General features: G+C 42.5%; 1 long non-coding RNA gene across 1 annotated transcript; it reads right to left on the reverse strand.

The window, feature by feature from the left end:
- Positions 1–1,937: 1,937 nt before the first annotated feature.
- Positions 1,938–4,193, reverse strand: LOC110140731 (uncharacterized). The gene is made up of 2 exons (XR_002314829.2): positions 3,722–4,193; positions 1,938–2,356 (listed from the first exon to the last, which is right to left on the reverse strand). It is a non-coding gene; the product is annotated as an uncharacterized lncRNA (long non-coding RNA).
- Between the last annotated feature and the right edge of the window lie 11,346 nt (positions 4,194–15,539).

Raw genomic sequence — 15,539 nt, forward strand, 5'->3', positions numbered from 1 at the left:
TTTCTAAATACATGGCCTCCTGTATCTGTGTCCTGTTCACTAGACCTGTGCTCACTCACTCCCAGCCCCGCCAGCCCCTGTCTCCAGCCAGCCCGTGACTTCACCTCAGACAAAACCAGAGCAAGGAGCCGTAGGAGCCCCATCACTGCACAGAAGGGCTCCACGTGCCCAGCCAGATCCACCCTCCCGGCCTCCCTCCATTCCCAGTGGCTTGCTTCTGACCACTTCCAGAGGCGTGTCTGCAACTTTTGGATCGTTGCCAAGCTGAAATGTGAGAAACGGTATCTCAGGGCATTATCATTTGCATTTCTCTTATTAGGAGCAAAGCTGCACATATTTTCATATGGTTAAGAGCCATTTGCCTTTCTTTTTTTAGGGAACAGTCTGTTCATTTCCCTAGTCCATTTATCTACCAAGTTATAGGCTTTTTCTTCTCTATTTTTAGACACTCTTTATATATTTGACATGTTAACCCTTTGTGATAAAAGTTGCAAACTTCTTCCCATGTGTCATTATTTTTACATTGCTTAGAGGTTTTTTTTTTAACTTGAAAAAGGTTTTATTTTTTAATACCATAAAATTTAGCTAGATTTTTACTTAATGTTTCTGGACTTGGTTAAATAGTTGAGACACTTTCCTTCATCTCAGTTATTGGAGGAAAATACCCTTCTCTTCAAATATGTATAGCTTCATTCATTTCACATTTAGATCTCTGAGCCTTTGGAATTTATCCTGGTGTACAATGTGAGAAATGGATCCAATTTTATCTTTTTCCATATGGCTATCCACTTATCCCAACACCACTTATAATTTATAAGTCCATCTTTTGCCACCAATTTGAAATGCCATCTTTATTATGTATTAAATTTCCATATGCAATTAGGTCTATGTCTGGATTTTTCTAGTCATTGATCCATTCATGTGCCTATACAAATCTTTAATTATAGAGACTTCAGAACATATTTTTGTATCTAGACAAGCCAGACTTTATTCTCATTTCTCTTCTTTAACAAGGATGTCCTGACTACTCCAGTTTATTTTTCCTCCTAAATGATATTTTAACAATTACATTAATTGTTTAATTTTCAATTAAATCTATAAGTTAACTAAGAGAGAATTGACTCCTGTCTATCCAAGAAACTGATATGTCTTTCCATTTCTTCAAATCTCCTCTTTATCCTTTAGAGGTATTTTTAGTTTTCTTTATGTAGTTTTTGCACAATTTTTGTTTTTTTAATGTATCTAAGTTGATCATTATTACTATCTTAAATATATTTATCATGTATCTTCTAACTACTTTTAGTTTGCATGTGTGAAGACTGTCTATGTTGATTTCTTCCCTATCTGCTTCTTTACTGAATCCTCTTATTTCCTGTGGCGCTTTTGCCGTTAAGTCTCTTGGACTTTCCAGTTATATACTCATGTCTTCCGCTACTAGGGATATTTTTTTGCTCTTCCCTCTTATGTTTTATGTAATGGCAGATGTTATGCTATTTGGTTTTTTTTTTTTTTTTACTAAACATTATATTATGAGCACTTGCAATACCATTAAGCGGTCTTAAAGGCCCATTTTAATGGTTGCACATATTTTATTATATGGATGTGCCATCATTTAGTTAGCTATTTTCAACTCGAAATCCAATTTTTCTCATTTTTATTTTTGTAGATCATGTCACAGTAAATATGTTTTGTTTGTATATTTGTGCACGTCTCTGATTATGTCCTTAGTGTAAATTCCTACAAGTAGAATCAGTAGGTCACACAGCCTGCCCAGTTTTAAAGCTTTTTAAATGCGTAATTGACAAAATGCCCTCCAGGAAAAGACAAACCAGTGTACTGTCACATCAGCAAGTGTGTCTCTCTTCACGGTGCCCTCAGGCGTTTAAACTTACGGTAACTCGCCAGGTAAAGAATATCAATGGAGAGTCCGCCTAGCCACATCTATGAAATGTTTTATTAGAGAAGAAGAGTGCGAGGGGAAAGGACCAGTATCTTCTTACTCACATGGAGGCAGTGGCAATATTCTTTCTTGGCACACAACTATTTCTCTAGCTCGACGGTGACATCTCCATGTGGTGGGCATCCAGGGGTGGCTGGCTCCTCCCAAGTCTTTCTGGATGTGTTAGATTCTGGAAGACCTTTGCAGAAGCCCCTCCTCACACTTCATTCTGCGGGATAGCCGGCTCTGTCTTCTCAGTTCCTGCCACTGGATGACCTCACCCATTAGGCAAACTTCTTGATCAAATCAAAACTAGCTACCGTCTCCAGTGCAAGTTGCCCACTAGAAACTCGAGCATCCTTGGGGATACCAGTTGGGGCAGTTCAGGCTGCTTCGGTCACCTCATCTTGCGACTGCCTGTAGACACAGAAGCAGATCAGAAAGTCTGTCTGCTCTTAAAGCAGAGAGTTCAAGGCTGGGAAGTAAACCCCAGTCTGTCTACCTGTTAGCATCTACAAGTTGTATGGGTGAATCTCTGTTAAGTTCTTCTGCAATCCAGGATGAGCAGAATCGTGGGAGACAGGGCAAGCTCCTTCCTTGCCCAAGGGAGAGATAGAGCAACCTCTGAGGAGGAACACTGCCGCCCCACCTCCGCATGACCACTCCCAGCTTTGCTTCCTGCTCCCTCCTGCCCTCTTCCTGCCCTCTGCTTACATAAGGCTGCTGTGGAGCTGGGGTCCGGCTGCTCTTTCCCTTGTTAACACCTATTGTTTTTGGCTGGGGGCCTGGGGCTGATCCCATGGCAAAAGTCGAAGCCCTACTCCACGTTCTGGTATGCTAATTTTTATTTGTACTTCCTTGCTTAGCAGTAAGATTGGACATGTTTCTCGTGTTTCTTAATAGTCTTATTTCTCTTTTATGAACTGCCTGTTGGTGGCTTTTTTCTTATTCTTCTGCGTCTTCTCTTGGTCTGTTGAAGCTTTCTCCTTGGGAAGTAGTCTGACCAGAGTTCTCTAGCTTACACCACATCAGAACCCCACTGGTTCTGAATGTAACACAACTGCTTTCCAGTTGCAGTTTCTGCCTTTAGGGTGTCAGTATTAATATTCAAGACACAACGAGCTAAGAAACAGGATACACAGATCCACTATTTGATATTCATCAGCTGGTTTATAAATTTATGCTAAATATGCACAGTGGTATACCTATTTACATGTATGCATGAATACCTCTTATATAAAGTTATGACATGATGTTCAAAATCCGTTTTGCCTCCCATTTAATTTTCCTATAACCTCTCGGTCATTCATTCAACCTAACAACAGCCATCTTAATCAGCGAATCAATTTATAACCCTACCAGGTGGCAAAAGGCTTCTCCAAGCGACCTCTTGGGGATCCCTTCTGGCTATCTTCTGGAAAATAGGAGATTAAAAACATGTGTGTTCCCACAACGCTGCATTCTGAAGCTGTTTCATCTCCTCATCCTGCCCCCATGTAAGTTATGTAAGACTATTGAAATCAACAAAGAACAATTCATGCCTTGACTGGGATTACTGTTGTTGTTTTTAAGGGCAGACCTAAAACTGGAAAAGCAACTGAAATGCAAGCAGTTCCTACATCCTGTCAAGCTCAGAGAAAATTCACTTCTGCACAGGATACAAGTTGATAAGAATTCTTGGTATTTCGTGAGTCTGTTCCCTGTCTAGGATGGAAATAAAATGGACTTAATTTAATATTCTAAAATCTCCAGCCATCAGAGCTGAAGCCTGGGAAGCTGTACCTGAAACATGGGTCGCACTAGGCGAATGCCTCCAGAGGTCTGGAAGGGCGAGTTGCCTGGCATCTGGATGTTACCATGGGGATTGCTATAGTAACAATTCTATTCACCCTTATTTATTAGGTTATTCTGTTGTGGAACCCAAAGGTAAACCAAGCATCCAAAGAAACAATGGTTTCAAAGACATTTTTTTGCTGTTCCTGCAGCCCAGGCCAAATGCTTCGATGAAAGGAAAGGACAACGTTGACAAATAATTTAATACAATTGAAGGAATGAGATTCCTCCAGGTTTCCTCTGAGGCTGGCAAAACAACAGCTGATCTATGTCATAACACAGCATCGAATTTGAGAATTTACCAGTCCTGGTACTAAACCCTCTGAGACAAAAACAATGGTGCCCCCCACACTCCCACGCCTACCCTCCCTCTCTTTTAGTTTCACTACATCAGAAAAGAGCTTTCCTTTTTTTTTCCATAAAAATAAGGGGGGGAGGGGATGAAGCTGATCAGAAAAATAGCCTCATCTTGGAGGACTTAAAGGTTTTAAATGCAGCATCCTTCCTACCAGGGACTCAGCAGGCCTAGTCTTCACTGGAAACAATAAGCCAGTTAGAATTGGGAGAAGGGGGTGGGGGAAGGGGGGGAGGGGGGGAGGAGGAAGAAGGCTCTTGAGTGATGGATATTTTTGACTCTGCGGGTCTTCTTTGCTACACGTGGGCTTTCTCTAGTTGTGAAGAGCAGGGCTCCTCTCTAGTCCTGGCACGAGGACTTCTCCCAGTGGCGGCTCCTCTTCTTGGAGACCACGGGCTCGAGAGCACAGGCTCAATAGCCGTGGCACACGGGCTCAATTGCTCCACGACATCTGGGGTCTTCCCGGACCAGGGACTGAACCACTGTCCCCTGCACTATAAGTTGGACTCTTAACCACTGGACCACCACAGGAGCCCTGGGAGCAGTCTCGAGGTAGAATTTTCTGCCCTCCCTCCCCTCCTCAGATCCTTTCTTCTTGGTCCAATGGGGATCTCTGCCAAGGCGGGTGAATGACCCTAGAAAATATGCATAGACTCTCTTGAAAGCCACAAGGGGGAACTGAGAGGAAGCATGTGTTCTGTGGTCTGTCCTACCATAACAGAAGACTGTGGTGAAAGTGCCTAGTGGGGTGAGGTTATATAAAGGAGAGAAAAGGAAAATAGAGGAGCGAGGAAAGGCAACCTAGAAAAGCCAACCCGCGTTCATAGGAGAGAATGAATCCTGAGAAAAAATTCAAGCAAGTAACTGCTCAGCTTGACCCCACGCCCTCTTTCTAAGGGGGAGGGTCCACTGTTTTTATGCTTGTCATCATTATGATTCAATCAACCAGCTGACTGCTTTGGTGTAGTGAAGTCAAGGCTTGGGAATAGAGATAGTCACCAAAATAAAGATGGAGTCCAAGTTGGTCTCAAAATGGATTTCAGGAAACAGGAAGAGCAAGCAGTGCCCTGAGTCTTTCACCCAGGCTAATTCAGCTAATTCACGCATCAGCCCTCAGAAGGAGTTCTTATCAGCAGCCTCATTTCCAAGCGGGAAAACTAAGACAGAGACCATAAGTGACTGACCTACAACAAACATGCTGTAAAGAGAAGAACCAGGTTTCCAACCCAAGCAGCTGATTTCAAGGCCTGCATTCTGATCCATGACCATGTGCTCTTCCTCCAAGGAGCTCCTGAAAAATGGAAGAAGCAAATTCCAAAGTTGCTTTCCAATGACTTGGAGGAAGGGCCGCAAGAAGGAGAGCAGAGATGTGGATAATGATCATGTGGACGGACAGATGCAGACAGCCTCCCAGGGACTGGAAAGCCAGCCAGGCAGAACACCTTGAACCTCAGACAAGGAAAAACACCTTTAGGAAGTTCTAACAAGCGATGAGATCTAAACTTACTTTCTCCTAACATCAAAGTAAATCCCCTGGGTTTGGCTTGTAAACCTTGTTAATAGGAACAGAACAAGAGAGTATTCCCTTTCTTGCCTCCTTCATAGACTGGAAAAGACAAGTTCTATAGAAGGAAAGAATCAAGCATTTGGATCTTAAATGACCACCATCATAACAAGCGTGAACAGTCTAGAAATCTCCTCCTGCAAGTTAGGAACAGAAGCACATTTAAAATCACACATGTAGGGATTCCTCTGGTGGCCCAGTGGTTGGGATTTCACCTTCCAAGCAGGGAATGGCAGGTTCAATCCCTGGTCAGGGGGCACTAAGGTCCTACATGACTTGCGGCCAAAAGACCATGGCATAGAATAGAAGCAATGTTGTGCAATAGAGATTTAAAAAATTATCCACATTAAAAAAAAAAAACTCACATGCAAATTCCTGGCACCTTCAGAGACAAACAGAAAAACATGTAAGACTCTCAGCTATCTAACATACCTGAGTAAGAAACAGCTCCTTGCCTCATGTCTAGCAAGCACTCCATTATTTTATCTGAACCATTTGGGTATATTTGGTCTTTGAAAGTATCAAGGCTTTCTCCACCAATGACTTAAAGGCTAGGGTTTACAGTTCTCATGGCTAGGGGCCTTAAGGGGAAGGGATGGGAGGAACAAATGGACTTCCAAAAACATCCAAGTAAGGGTGGCGTGTGCTTGCGTGTGTGCACGTGGATGTACGCGTGTGTGTACACACGTGGGCAGTGGCAGCTGCTGCTGCCTCCCTTGACTATAATTAAGCATCCTCCAGGCTGGGGTGCTCACTCACGAGGCACGTCGCCCTGGCTCTCAGAGCTCTACTAGCCATGCGGAGTCCTGCCTGCCTCCGACAGCCCAGCTCTCCTCCCCACGTGGCCGGGGCCTGGGAAGCCCCACGTCATGCAAAGTAGGAAGGGACCGATCTCCAAGGATGCGTTCATGTGGAAAAAGACTATTGCACTTGGGAAGGCTCTAGAAGCCACATATCCAAATGCCTGGGGGTGGAACATCCCAGGAAAAGCAAAAGGCCAGGAGGAGGACGACGACCACAGAGAATTAAACTTGCCCCAGAGCCTTATGTTTTATAACGTGCAAACACAACGCCAGCTCTGCTTTGCCACCGCATAGTAAATACAAGATTACTAGGCAATTATATGTAAACATTACAGAGCCTCCGAAAAGAATGGCCATGTTCAGGGCAGTTTCTCAATCCCTTGATAACAGTATAGTTTAATGGGTAGAAACAACTATATCATTTATTCCTCTTACATAAAAGGCTGCCAACCATGTAAGTACATGATCAATAACAGGGATTTCCAGTGGGCGGGTGTGCGGTTGTCCCCAGAGTAGCAGCTTCATGAGAAGTAATAAGAAGTAAAATGAGAGGCACAAAAAAAAAAAGCATGGAAACGAAGTGCTTCAGCAGAACTAGGACCCCAAAGGCTTCTCAATGCATTTATTTTTATGGTGTACAAGGAACAACAGCGAGCTAAATCTGGCACTTTTAAGGGATTTGTAAATCAGCTGTAGAACGTTAGCCTGGATTGGATTTTTCCATTCGGATCTGACGGAAACAGGGATGGGAGATGTAGGGGGGTTTGGGTGCAGATGGAGAGAGTGAGGACCCTGGAGATGAGAACATTTGTATTTCGATTTCTGTTCATTTTTCATGTACCTGAGTATTATTGGGGACAGGTCTGGGCTCTCTGCAAGTATTCATTTCACTGAAAAAGATATTCCCGGGGCAGCCATTATGTATCATGAACAGCATATCTTAAATTAATTCAATTGTTGATTGCTCTTCTGAAAAATGAAAGCAGAGCCAGTAATGGGAGGTATGATCACTGCGGTCTTTGGAACTGGCCAAAGAAGCAGAGGATAGCAAGGTGACCTGCTTGCTGACCAGCATCACTTCCTTCTAGAGAGGCACACAACCGCTGCGGGACCATTAGTCTGCACTGACGCCCTGCTGCATGAACGGATAGCCTCCCTCCTTGATAATTGCCAACCATCACTAGGTCTTCCTATGCTCCAGGCACTGTGCTGGCCATTTTACTTGTTAAATCATCCTGATCATCCCAGAAGGTATGTAACATCATTATTCCAGATTATGACAAAAGACAGATCTGGCGTTTTGTGAAGTTACGTTATGTGGTCAAGATGACAGTCCTTTAGTGGAAAGTCTGAGATTTATTGCTATTGTTCAGTCACTGAGTCATGTCCACGCCAGGTTTCCTTGTCTTTCACCATCTCCCGGAGTTTGCTAAAACTCAGGTCCATTGAGTAGGTGATGCCATCCAACCATCTGTTGCCCCCTTCTCCTCTTGCCCTTAGTCTTTCCAGCATCACAGTTTTCACTCTTAACCACTACTGCGTCTCTTCTTATCCAGTCCAATGACTGATCCCATGTACATCAACGGAGGACAAGAGGGACCATAACATACATGGGACCACCTGGGGCTATCCAAGTGCAGTGTTTGTTATCTCACATTTGTGAGTTTACTTAAACGTTTAAAATAGCTTGGGGAGAATGCATTATCCCTACTGTATAGAAAAGGAAACTAAAGCTCAGAGAGGCTGAGTCTCACATCTAGGAAATGGTTCTAAGCCAGCTTCAGCTTGATTGCTGACCTCTCCTATTTTTTTAAAATGCTTTTTAATGTAGATCAATCTTAAAGTCCTTATTGAATTTGTGAGTATTGCTTCAGTTTTGGGTTTTGGTTTTTCAGGTGTGAGGCATGTGGGATTTTAGCTCCCTGACCAGGGATTGAACTCGAACTCCCTGCAGTGGAAGGTGAAGTCTTAACCACTGGACCACTAGGGAAGTCTCTGACTGCTTCTATTTCTGCTGTCACAGCTGCCTCTTACATGCCAGCTCAGCTAACCATCCAAGGCTAATTTGCCAGAACACGAGTTTGCAATAAAGAAAATGAAAATTTGCCTCTTTGACTTGTGTTGTGGGATGTCAGTGAGACACCAGACATTTCACAGCGCTTAATGGAGAGGGTCAGTATGCCTCTGTTCTGGGTCCGGTCCTCCCAGCGGGCCCATGTCTGCACTGGTGCTCATAAAGAGCGTCTTTGCTCTTAATATCCGCCCTGTCCTCCCAACGGTCCAAATTCTATTCACATGTCAGGACTCAGTTCAAGTTTGCCCTGCTCCACGAAGCTTCCCAGGGTTGCTCTGCCCACGGTCCCCATAGAAATCCCGTCACTCCCCTGATCTGAAGCACATAGACGAGCAGTCTATTGTCTGTTACCAGGCTCTGGTTTAAGACTCCCGACTCCTCAAAGGTTCCAGGATCCACTCCATATACTCTTAAATATCCTATGTAATTCCTGTGATGAAACTGATTCCCACATGGACACCTGTTGAGCTGGGCTTGAGTGAGTTTGGCCTCCTCCGGGCCCTGAACATACAGGTATGGAAAAAAAACAAGAAGAAGAAAAAGAAGTTGATTAACAGAGTAAGTTCAGAAGAGACTAACGGAGCTGCAAAGAATAGCATAGAGGTTTGGTGGGGGAAACAGGGTCAGAGAGGGTGCCTGGACAGAGGACCAATCTGCATTTCTTTAGCTCACTAGGTCTCCATCTGCGTGTACATCAGAGTCACCTGCAAGGCCTCCTAAAACATACCATTGCCTGTCCTTTGCTTCACCAGCCTTTCTGATTCAGGAGGCCTAAAAATTTGCATCTTTAATGAATTACCAGGAGATGTTGATGCTGCTGGTCCGAAGACAAAAATACTTGAGAACCCAAGTGATTCTCCACCTGGGGTGAGCAGATCTGTGAAATAACAATCTCTGGGGAGGGGGGCTGCTCTAGACAGCCATTCACAGAAATCCTCACACTCTCTGGAACTGTCTATTTGCTCCACTGACTCATCTCTTAAAACTGATGGCCTTGAGATGTCCGTAGTTTGCTCTCTTGCTAGGGAGGCAAATGGCAATATCATATGCATACCATACAGTCAGTCTGGTGGCTCAGATGGTAAAGAATCTGCCTGCAGTGCAGGATACCTGGGTCTGACCCCTGGGTCAGGAAGATGCCCTGGAGAAGGGAATGGCAACCCACTCCAGGATTCTTGCCTGGAGAATTCCAAGGACAGGGGAGCCTGGCTGGCTGCAGTTCTTGGGTTGCAAAAAGTCAAATACAACTGAGCGACAGACACTTTCACTTTCATGTGGCAAACAAAAGGAGTTCAATAATTCTTCATTGGAAAAAAATCTGGAGGGTTGCGGTAAGGGGCAGGATAAGACTAGAAACATGATGGCCATGAACCTATTCTTGAGATTGAGACAAGAGGTCACGTGAAAGGCAAGGCAGACTTCGTAAGTGCTTATTGTGTTTTCTTTGAAAATGTCACCGTGGTCTCAAAATATAGGATTGTGGTAATACAGGTAAATTCAATACGCAGTCTGTCCATGTTTCCCAAACCAAGGATCATACAATCAATGACACACAGTCACACAGGTCATACAAATGAGCAGAGTTTGAGTGACAACAGATTCATGAAAGACAGAAATCAAAAGGGCACGTCCCTGTGTAGCATTGGATTACATCACTGTTAAGTGTTAAGTTAGAGTCCCTTAATGTGTTATTTATATACCTTCCTGGGAAAACAGAAAAGCAAAAGTCACGGATGTCTCAAATATTCATTGAGCACCTTTAAATACTTTTTTTGAGAATCTATTCTCTGGCCACCTGATGAGAAGAGCCGACTCACTGGAAAAGACCCTGATGCTGGGAAAGATTGAAGGCAGAAGGAGAAGCGGGTGGCAGAGGATGAGATGGTTGTATGGCATCGTCAGCTCAATGGACATGAATCTGAGCAGACTCCAGGAGATGATGGGGGACTGGGAAACCTGGCATGCTGCAGTCCACGGGGTCACAAAGAGTCAGACACGACTTAGCCACTGAACAATTCTTGTTCTTATTTATGGAGTATCTGTTCTTTTGAGTAACTTATTCTTATTTTTTGAGTATCCCAGCATAGCACCAAGCTAAGTTCTTCCATACTACACAAAACAATACGGTGGCCTTCCCTCCACAAGCCTCACACAACACTAAGTCCATGTCTTAACTCATGTCATTTCTCTTATTGAAAGGGTGTCTTCAACTTTCCCACCAATCAGGCCAAGGCATCATTTAGAGTCTAAATCAAAATGACTCTTCTCCAGAAATCTTTTCTTCCTGGTATGCCTGGCCCTTACCCAGTTGCTTTTTTTCTGTATCTCCCTTAGTTTTGGTATTAGGCTCACAATTATTGCTTTGACTTACTGAAGATTGTCCCCAGAATCCCCTCCTATTTATATGTATCCAATTTACCAGATCTTCTATATTTCTTTAATAGTACCTAACATAGTATACTATGGTTGGTCAATCCATGTCTGTTAATAGAGTAAACTGCTAACTTGTTGGGTGTCCAGTCACTCTTCCTATTTGAATCACCTGGCATGAGTCAGTCAGAGAACCCTTTTATGTTCTGGGAAGTGTTTTGGGGTAGCTTTCTCCAGAAGCTCAATGAAGACAGGTCTTTGAATTCTGGAAATCTTTCTGCTCCATTGGATATGTCTCTTCAATTATGTCTATTCTTTTTTCAGGATTACTTCTCAATCCATTAGCATCCATTTATGAATGTATTCATTTGTTTATTTTAAACTTTTAATTTTATATGCAAAGAGCTGACACATTTGAAAAGACCCTGATGCTGGGAAAGATTGAGGGCAGGAGGAGAAGGGGATCAGAGAATGAGGTGGTTGGATGGCATCACCGACTCCATGGATATGAGTTTGGGTGAACCCTGGGAGTTGATGATGGACAGGGAGGCCTGGCGTGCTGCGATTCATGGGGTCGCAAAGAGTTGGACACGACTGAGCGACTGAACCGAACTGAACTGAGAGCTGGTTAACAATGCTGTGATAGTTTCAGGTGGGCAGCAAAGGGACTCAGCCACACATATACATATGTTCATTATCCCCCAGACTCCCCTCCCATCCAGGCTGCCACATAACATTAAGCAGAATTTATTTAATGAGTGTGTTCAGTTTTCTCAAATCATTAGGATATTTTTTGTAAAGATCTGTAGCTTCAAAAGTGAACATTGTCTTGGATACAGACAGTGAATAATTTCTACGTAATTGATATTCCTGCTTGGATATTTAACTTAAAATTACTTCCATAAAATCTGCAACATATTTCTTTTATTGGGTTCTATACTGATTTGGCTAGATTCACACCCTAAAATTCCAATGGGTGTGAGCCAAAGCTGCATAGTTTTGTAGCTAATAATAACAATAATAATGAGCACATTTCAAAAGTGCTAATTACAAATTCAATTGGATTGTGTTCTCATTATAAATGCTACAGGTTTTCTGCCAGGTTGGTACTTCATGACAGTATGTTTTCAAACACCTGTTTACCTTTATTATCACAGGATATATTCAAAAAGAAAAACTTTTCAAAGTTGAGACGCAGATTAAGTTTCATGTATCTTTGTAAAATTTGGAATCTTTTACCCAGAGTCCTTACTGCACACATTGAAGCAAAATGAGTAATTATCTATACCTTATGTAGATAAAGTGCATGGAAATTTCTTCATTTATCCAAGAGAAACCAATAAGATTTTACTTTTAGCAGGGGCAAGGATTTGTAGAAGAAAAAATAGAATTTTATCCAGGTAATGATCTTGCAACAAACCAAGCTTTACTAAATGTCAATTATCTTTAAATCTTGCTCCGTGTGTGAGGAAGTAACTCTACAAAAGTGGATTAGACACAACCCCTACATACAGTTTATTGGAGATTTCACTGGACACAAATGACATAAGACGATGAAGTCCTCAGAAAAGGAAGGCAAAACCAAGAAGGAAAGACTAAATATGGCCTTAAAATACCAAACAGAGGCATTAGAGCTAGGATAGGACGGTAGTTTTGCTTTTTAATTCATCTCTAGTAACCCTAACTATTAGGAATGGGGCCACACAGCAGGAGGTGAACGTTGGGGAAGCAAGCAGAGCTTCACCCGCTGCTCCCGTCCCCCGAGTGCTCTCATTGACGCCTGAACTTCTCCCCAACCCGCCCATCCTGGCAGAAAAAGTGTCTCCCATGAAACTGGTCCCTGGTACCAAAAACGTTGTGGGCTGCTGTTTTATGGGACTATTTTCAGCCAATCACAACACCGAACCATCAATCAATCTTAATATTAAGGACAATGGGATAAATACATTATTCCTACCCTACTCCCCACCCCACCCCATGACTCAATCTAATCAAGAATCTATCTCTAACTACTGATTTATAGGGGATGGAGGAACATATTAAATGACAACAAAAAGATATAATCAGTCAAATGTAGCAATTCTTCAAGACAAAAGACTCAATTCTCAATTTCTATAATAAACACACCAAACAAAGGAGAGAAATAATTACACAACAAAAAAGATGTAAGAGCATATTAACCATATGCAATCTCCACAGAATCTTGTTTAGACTCTGAAATGAACAAAAACAACAATAAAAAACGGCATATTTGAGACAATCAGGAAAAACTGAACACAAACTGAGTATATGGAGGAATTGTGAGGTTGGGGGGGGATCTAATAATAATATTGTGGTTATGTTAGAAAAAGTAAAGTTAGATCAGCTTACTGAAATAAGTCTAAGTGAAATGATTTGTCAAGAAATAAATGAGAACAAATTAAAAACAAATAAACAATTTAAAAAGGGATGGCAAGGGGATAGACAAAATCAGAACAGCAGATGCTGACTGTTGAAACTAAGTGATGGATACATAGGAATCTATCAAAGTAGCCCTTTTATCTTTATGCATATTGAAAATTTCCAGAATAGAAAGTTTATATATATATATATATACACACACACATATATATATACACACACATACATATATATACACACATATATAATATGTATATACACAACATGCATATATACATATATTTGTGTGTATACATGTTATATATATGTATATGTATGTATGTATGTGCATGTACATGTTATATTTGTATATATACATGTTGTATATCTGCTATTTATATATATATAAAACAGTGCAGCCTGTCCCCAGTGAGGCCAGGTTTCACTGACCAGCCTCATGCCTGGCCTCCGTGCCTAGAGGAAGGTCCATGGAGTGGCCACATTTACTTCACCTCTCAGGACTGTGGAGGGGCAGCAAAGAACTAGATAAGGACAAAGGGCACGCAGAAGGTATTCCTGAACCTTAAGTCTTTAGCACTGGTCTTACAGGAATGTGTCAGCCTGTAACTCTGAACCCCGTCGTGTTCCTTCTCAGTGTTCCAATGTCCCCAAGAATTAAACAGGATCCCAACCTTCTGGAAGAGCTCCATGAGTCAAGTGTACAATATCCAACGCACAGCATATTTTCAGCAAACACGAAAGATAAGGTCTTAATGTCCCCCAGTGTCCCAGTCTTTTGAGAACCTAATGCAGGAAGGAGAGACCGTCTGCAAAGCAGAGAGACCATGCCTGGGCTTCCAGGTCCCCTGGATCTGAATTTGAATCTGAGCTTTATGTGATGTTCTCCTATAAAACAAGTTGTGTGAGGATTACATGAAATGACAAGTGCCCAGAATACAGTGGGCACACATCAATATTTTTTGTTACTGTTTTGAAGTCTTCACTTGAATCTAAACTGGGGATTCAGAAGCGATTGAACACGTTTAGTGAAATGCTGAGTAAGATAACCCTCGGGGAGACCGAAGGTCTCTAGGTAGATCATGTGTTCTAAGGTAAGAATGAACAAAGCAACAGACTCTAGTTAAAAAAAAAAGACAAAAAGTAAAAGGTTTCTTATTGCAGGAAGAAATGGTTTTAAGTTATTCAAGTCTACTTTAAAATCAATCTCATGGACTCTCTTTTTGGTCTTGGGTGAAGGGAGCCCATAAATAAAACTAAAATAGCTCCTTTGATGGGCCTCCTTGTGGCTCAGACAGTAAACAATCCGCCTGCAATGTGGGAGACCTGGGTTCAATCCCTGGGTTGGGAAGATCCCCTGGAGGAGGGCATGGCAACCCACTCCAGTATTCCTGCCTGGAGAATCCCATGGACAGAGGAGCCTGGCGGGCTACAGTCCATGGGGTCACAAAGAGTTGGACACGACTTTCACAGCGCAGCTGCTTTGCAATAAATCAGAAACAAGCAAGCAACAGTACTGCACGGATACCCTGAAAACCAGGGGATGCTTTTCAGAACATTTATAAAATCAGAGAAGGCTATCACTGAATCAGAACTGATGCCAGCCATGAACAGCCATGAACTGTGAGGAGCTCAAGGTCATTACCACCTAAAGATATCTCAAAAGGTGAAAGAAAGACATCCCCTCCACTTCGCTAGCAATCACGGGGACCCCGAGCACAGCAGATGCTCACTTCAGCGTCATCTCTCTGTGGCCCGCTAAGAGGCCACTTGGAGGTTCTGCCCGTTGGTGCCATGGCATGCGTCCACTGCTGGCTGCAACTCCTCTTTGAGCAACTCGGGAGACACACCTTAGAACTAGCTCATACAATTTACTCCAAAGGAAGACCAAGATTTGGGGTTTAGGATTAAGGATTTTTCAATTATTAAATTGCAGGGAAGGGTGCTTTGCTTCTCATAAAACTAAATGATTTAAATTGAATCCATGAAATAGCCGCATTCTTGGATGGAGTCATTAATGAAGATGCTTAACTCTGCACTAGTCGAGTTGCTTTTAAAGGTAAACCCAGAAATGAATTCTGAATTCAAAAATTCAACTGTTTGCATTCACCAACAATTTTAAATCACAATACTGGACAAGATTACCCCATCCATCAGTCAAAGAAAATTCTATGAAAAGACAGACAAAAGGCTTTATGCTCCTA

Source organism: Odocoileus virginianus, chromosome 22, assembly GCF_023699985.2.
Source record: "Odocoileus virginianus isolate 20LAN1187 ecotype Illinois chromosome 22, Ovbor_1.2, whole genome shotgun sequence".
Taxonomy (NCBI): domain Eukaryota; kingdom Metazoa; phylum Chordata; class Mammalia; order Artiodactyla; family Cervidae; genus Odocoileus; species Odocoileus virginianus.